This window comes from Dioscorea cayenensis, chromosome 20 (assembly GCF_009730915.1).
Source record: "Dioscorea cayenensis subsp. rotundata cultivar TDr96_F1 chromosome 20, TDr96_F1_v2_PseudoChromosome.rev07_lg8_w22 25.fasta, whole genome shotgun sequence".
NCBI classification, from domain to species: domain Eukaryota; kingdom Viridiplantae; phylum Streptophyta; class Magnoliopsida; order Dioscoreales; family Dioscoreaceae; genus Dioscorea; species Dioscorea cayenensis.
The window spans coordinates 18897211-18903645 of NC_052490.1; the positions used below are offsets into that span (position 1 = coordinate 18897211).

Consider the following 6435-nt stretch of genomic DNA (forward strand, 5'->3'; position numbering starts at 1 on the left):
TGATGTCCGTTTTGTGCTTAATCATCTATTATTTGCTTTGTAGGGCATAAGGAAGCCATGGAAAACAAGAAGATATCATTTGGGCGAAAAAGAGAAGAAAAACAAGATTTTTCATACTACCCCAATACTACCCAAGACATGAGGGCAGTATCATGAAAGCTGGATTGATTTGGAGTGTTCCGCCAAGATTTCCATACTACCCAAAGATGGGGGCCATATGCACCCCGTATGGATCATGAATCTAGGGTTTTTGGGTGCTATACGACCCCCATACGACCCGTATGCCTCGGGGGGTATAAATACCAACTTTTAGGGAAGAAAAAGGAACTTTTGGCTGGACCTTTTCTTGGCCGACTTTGGGGAGATCACTTTGGAAATTTTGGGCGACCTTGGGAAGGAGAAGAAGGGCAAGGAAGCTAGAAGATCATTCAAGCCCAAGGTCCAAGACTCTCAGGGCAAGAAGGCAACATCATTCAAGGAGAGATTTACCATGATTTGAAGGAAGGAGACCCGCGGCTAAAGGAAGCATCATTTGGCACTCCTTCGATGAGGAAAGTGTCATTCGGCATATTCTTCACCTCCTCCTTCACCATTTCATCTAGGGAGTGTTATTTATGCTTTTGTTTCATGTTTTGTGTGTTTGTATTGCTTGTTGTGGGATGATGACACACTAGACCCCTAAGGCCACCGGTGTTGGTGAACCTTGGGGGTTTTATCATGTATGTTGGATGATAACTTGTTAATTCCATGCTTTGGATAATTTTTGAGATTTAATCCATTGATTTTCATTGCTAAGTGCTACACTAAGGAGAAATCCGTAGCTCTTTTTATGAATGATGCATGTAGATGTAACTTGCTCGCATGTATTAGGTCATGAATGGATTAAAAGGGGATGCTTGTATCATCACGCCGAGAAATTGGGTGTTTGGTAGCCTCCATGTAGGTTTAATCCGAGAAGAGTAGGTTTAATCCTAAGTGAGATATCCTCGCATCTCATTGCAATCGTAGGGATATGTATTTGGAAGAAATTCCTATCCATGTTCGTATGGGATTAGGGTTCAATTGCTGAGAAATTGGGGTTGTTCTAATCCTGGAATCTCATGGTCCATTTTACCCTTGCATCTTTAGATCATCATCCATGTTGCATGACAACCCCTCAAGGGGATCCTCATCCCTAGGCCTTTGCACCTCATTGATTTTCTTGCTTGCTTATTGCTTGTTCTCTCTAATTTGATCATAATCTTGTTTTTAGCTTTTATTTACATCTAGTAGAGTAAAAATCCATAACTTGAGATCTTAGGCTAGATAATAGCTCGAGAAGGAGTAATAGGAGATCCTTAGCCCCGTGCAATACCATCCTCGTGTCTTCACATGAGGTATTACTTTGCGATCCCGTACACTTGCGGGGAAGCAATCACGCCCTGGCACGATGTGAGCCGGTACGGCGCACCAAGGAGCGTGACATTATTTCATGACCGAGAGGGAAGAGAGGTTCTCTTCCTAATTTAGAAGATTTTCTAAGTATTTTGATGAATAATATCATGTCAACTTAAGAGTCTTCTAGAAGGTTCATGAGAAAACATGAACTTAGTAGAGTCTTCTAGATATGTCTAGAAATATGAAGAGTTGTTATTGTATATAGGGTAATCTAGAGTCTTCTCCATCGTCCTAGAAAAAGGGAAGTTTCTAGGAAGGAGGGAGAAACCTAGATATTTCTTGGATTTGTATAGAGTAATATAGAATACTCTAGAAGGATATTATGGGCCGTTGGATCAAATAGATCTCGGCCAGTCCATTAGAGCAACCTTGGCCTATAAATATCCAAGGGGTCTTCATTTGTAATCACCAAGTTTTTCCAAGTTATAATTCAAGAGATCTTTTTCCCTCACAAGGTTTCTTTGAGGTTCTCATCATTTCAAGCCTCCAAAGTTCGTTTTTTTGCCAAGGCATTGGAGAAGGCTGACTTGATCTAGGCTCAAGTGATCATGTGCCACACGCTACATCGGGTGAGGACTCGGAAAAGTGCGTGACTGACAAGGTCCCCTTGCGTATATCCCGCAAGTGCACGGGTTTGTCGAAGTAATAATCCCGGATGAGCGGGTATCATATCCACATGGTGTTGGGAATAAAAACACTTAATTCGCTTCTTAGCAATGTTAAAGATTAGTAGTGATAAGTGTGATAATGATTCAATTCTCAAAGTAAAAACAACAAGTAAGAGAGCACGAGTAAAGGAGAAGGTAAGGCAATCGATAAAGATGGGGTACCCGGATAATGCTCCGCCTATGACAATCGTTTCAAGTGCAAGAACCCTCTATTATGCTTCCTAATCAATGCAACAGTGAGTCGAGGAAATTCTTAAATACATAGTCCCAAATCTAAGGTCAACTATACCTAACTCTATACATGTCCCGAAGGAGAAATCGAACAATCTCAACATCTCGCACTCGTATAGAATTGCAATGAGCTCTAGTGATTCCAAGTGATAAATCTCTTCCTAATTATAGACCTAACCCTTTGGTCCAGGTGGAAGGTCCCTAACCACGATTAAGCCCTAGATACTAAGATCACCTCAACGTTTCACTCCGTTGCACTGGCAACTAAGCCCCAGCAGAACGTCATCCCTTAGACCATTCACTCTATTATGGCCGCAAAGAACTCGAGGAACGGAGATAGAATCTATCAGGTCGGAGGAGAAAGGAGACGCTCCTGTATCTCTCGACTCACCCTCTCAACCCTCTCCAACCTAGCTTTGTCTAACGCTCATAGTGTGTCACTCACTCACAAGGTTACCAACAAGAACTCTCAACCCTAGTGTCAATCTATGGGAAATGTTCATACAATCAAGAATTCAAGGTTGGAACTCACAATAAACATCAATTAATTGAAAGCATAATAAACAGATTCAATGAATAGAATACATCCTAGGATTTACAAATACCCAAGTACCCACTAGGGGCTTAGCTCTCCATGAAGCTAAGTACAATCAAAGAAATAGAATGTAAAAGCAATGAATCCATAGAAAAACCCCTCGATGGTCAGTGTCGATGGTCTTGTGGAGAGTCTTCTACTGCGTGCAAGGGATCCTTTGTCCAAACTTAAGATACACCTCGCCGGATCGGTCCCGACGTAAAAGCTCTCCTAATAACCTTCTTCAAAATGACCTGCGATGTCGGAGCCGTAGAACCTCTCAAAACCCCTAGCCAATACCCCTCAAAACCCTAGCCGAAGCCCTCTCTCAAGTTGGGGAAAAGATGGAGAAAAGAATACTAAAATCGGGGCTGATTCGACTTTAAATAGGGTTGGAATCGGGGCAACTACACAGGCGTGGATGCTTCACGTGCTCTGCGTGCATTTCCACACGGCGTGGATAATTTCCACATGCCCATGTGAATTCTATGAATTCGCTTACTCACCAGTGTAAACATTCGTCTGCTATTGTACTTTCTACCGTGTTCTCGCAGTGTTGCTCGCTATAGTGTCTGACCTGAATAGCTTCCCGAATCCATACTTTCATCGGAGTAACGCAAACGGGCACACATTCACATCGTGGATCACTTTCTTCTTCAATGATAGGTAAGTTGGTGGAGCTCTTTTTCTATGTGCATAAGTCAGAATGCTCAAGTGTGACTATCTTTGTGCCCCTCCAAATGGATGTGCCAAACTCGAATACGAGGAGGTTGGCACACACTCTAGCATCTCACATCCGACCTAAGTCTTCGCCTTTGAACCTTAGGAAGATTTCCTCCAAAATCGGTGCATTGTGATCCACATTGGCTTCTTTCTTTCATACTCGGCCTCACAACCATACCTGCATAAAAGTAACATAAAAACACATATATTAGTGTAAAAACCCGAGAAAAGTAATGCTCAGCATAAGGAAAGAATGCTTCGCATTCATATCGCAAAAGCACTTATCAAACACCCCCATACTTAAGCTTTTGCTTGTCCTCAAGCAAAAAAATTAAAACATTATGTGCATCAATAAAGAAAATATTGAAAGTGCTTGGCCTTAGGTTCACCAAAGTATACAAAGAGAGTATTCTACAAGTAAGAGAAATTTCAGCACTAAATACGAAAAATCAATGCTCTAGCTAAAAACTTGAATAAAAAAGAATACAAAACCCAAAATCATGTACGTGTGTGAACTCACTCAAGTCAATCCAAAGTATACTCCTCAAAGTTCTAAGTACAAGGGACTTATTTATCTACAAAAGCAACAATAATTACAAAGATGGTAGTAGCTTCACACATTCTCTAAGGTAGCCCTCTCCAAAGCGGCTGCTAAGGTGGCTTTCACACTTTCGAGGTGGTAGCGCTTTCTACCACAGTGGTAGCTTTCACTCATCCTATGAGATAGCTCTTTCTCTCATTACGGCATAGCTAGTATCCGACTTATGAGAGTAGCTTCATACTTCATAGGTGGTAGCTCTTTCCACCCAACAAGCACAAATAAACAATAAAACTTTTTTTTTTATAATTCAACACAAGAAGCAACTATAACTAGTCCCTTTAATATCAAACTTGAGTTTCCAAAAGATTCTAATAAGTGAGTAGTGTAACAAGTTTAAATCAGGCAAAAATTCCTAGAGATTCAAGAAAAACTAGAGCATGAAAACATTCAATGTTAAAAATTCTCCTAAACTCAAGAATACAATCCTTGCAACTAAGGTGAACCGTCATTGGCTATAAGAGCATATATCAATCAAGAACAATAGAAAAGAATGTGTGCACTATGAAACTCCACCCCACACTTAAGTTGTACATTGTCCCCAATGTACACAAGCAAGCTCACTCAAAATATATATCATTCAAAAGCAAATGTGGGAGAAGCAATCAAAACAATACTCCCCTTACTCCTAGTGGTGCGTTTGATGAAGCTAATTCCATAGTGGTAGTGTTCCGACGGGTTGTGAAGCCCACACGGCTAAGTGCCTAGTCAACAAGTCTTTCAAGAACTTCGCATACTTAGGCATTTGGGTCAATGCCTCAACAAAAGGAATATTAATGTGGAGTTGCTTGAACAAACTCAGGAACTTCTTGTATTGTTCATCCCTTGGTCATTTCTCAATCTAGAGGGATAAGTGATTCTTGGCTTGAAAGGTGGGGGTGCCACCTCTTTCTCTTTGCTTGTTCCCTCTTCTACCTCTATAACCTCGGGTGTTTATTCTTTTGGCTTCTCACTCAGAAGCCTACCTTCAACCTCACGACCACTTCTCAAAGTGATCGCCTAAACGTGCTCTCTAGGATTGGTCTCTGTATTGCTCGGCAAGCTTCCATGTGGCCTTTCAGAGAGAGACTTCGCAATTTGCCCCACCAGATTTTCATGATTATCCAAAGAGGTGGTGTGGTTGCGAAGGGTACACTCGAATGATTCAAACCTTGTATTTGCAGATTATAGAAATCTAGTCAAGTGCTTCTCTAGGTCACTCATTCGGGTTTCAAAACCTGAGACTCTATTTTCCACCTGAGGGCCTTGTTGTTGTTGCTGAAAACCCGGTGGCCCCATGGCCTTCTGTGGACCCTGATTACTCCATGAAAAATTGAGATGATTCTTCCAACCTGAATTGTAGGTATTGCTATATGGGTTTCCTTGAGGTCTCATGCCATTACCTACAAAATCAACATTCTCCACTGAAGAAACATCACCAATAAAGATTGGGCAATCGGAGGGGCATGTCCTCCACCACAACCGGTATAATTAATCACGGCCGCCACTCTATTTGAAGTTAGAAGATCTAACTTCTTACTCAAATTTTCCACTTGAGCCGCTAATGATGTTACCGCATCTATTTCATGGAGACCGACCACTTTCTTCTTCTCCCTAGCATTCCATTGGTTGCTGTTTAACCCCATTTCTTCAATCAACTGACGGGCATCATCGGGGGTTTTGCTACCTGCTGCCGCATCCAAGAGTTGCCTTGTACTTGGGTTCAAACCATTGTAAAAGGTTTGAACAATCATCCATTACGGGAATCCGTGTTGCGGGCACTTTCTCAGGAGCTCCTTGATCCTTTCCCATGTCTCGAATAGAGACTCCAATTCCAACTGAACAAAGGATGAGATCTCATTCCTAAGCTTTGCTGATTTTCTGGGACGTAAATAACGGGATAGAAAAGCTTCCACCATCCCCTCCCAAGTAATAATTAATGCTCTGGGTAATGAGTGTAGCCACTGCTTCGCTCTCCCTTTTAGGGAAAATGGGAAGGCTCTCAATTTGATGGCATCTTCCGTCACCCCATTTATCTTAATCATATCACACACCTCGAGAAAGCTCTCTATATGACTGTTTGGATCCTCATCGGCCAAACCATTGAATTGTACAGATTGCTGCAACATGTGGATGAATGCCAGCTTCGGCTCGAAGTTCTGAGCTCTAATCGGGGGATGCACAATTCTCGATTGTGTCCCCCACACTGAAGGTCCGGCAAAATC

The 6435-nt window shown here is 42.0% G+C and overlaps 1 non-coding gene across 1 annotated transcript; it reads left to right on the forward strand.

Moving 5' to 3' along the window:
- The first annotated feature begins 5974 nt into the window (after positions 1 to 5974).
- On the forward strand, positions 5975 to 6081 carry LOC120252176. The gene has a single exon (XR_005533720.1). It is a non-coding gene; the product is annotated as a small nucleolar RNA R71 (small nucleolar RNA).
- The last annotated feature ends 354 nt before the right edge of the window (positions 6082 to 6435 follow it).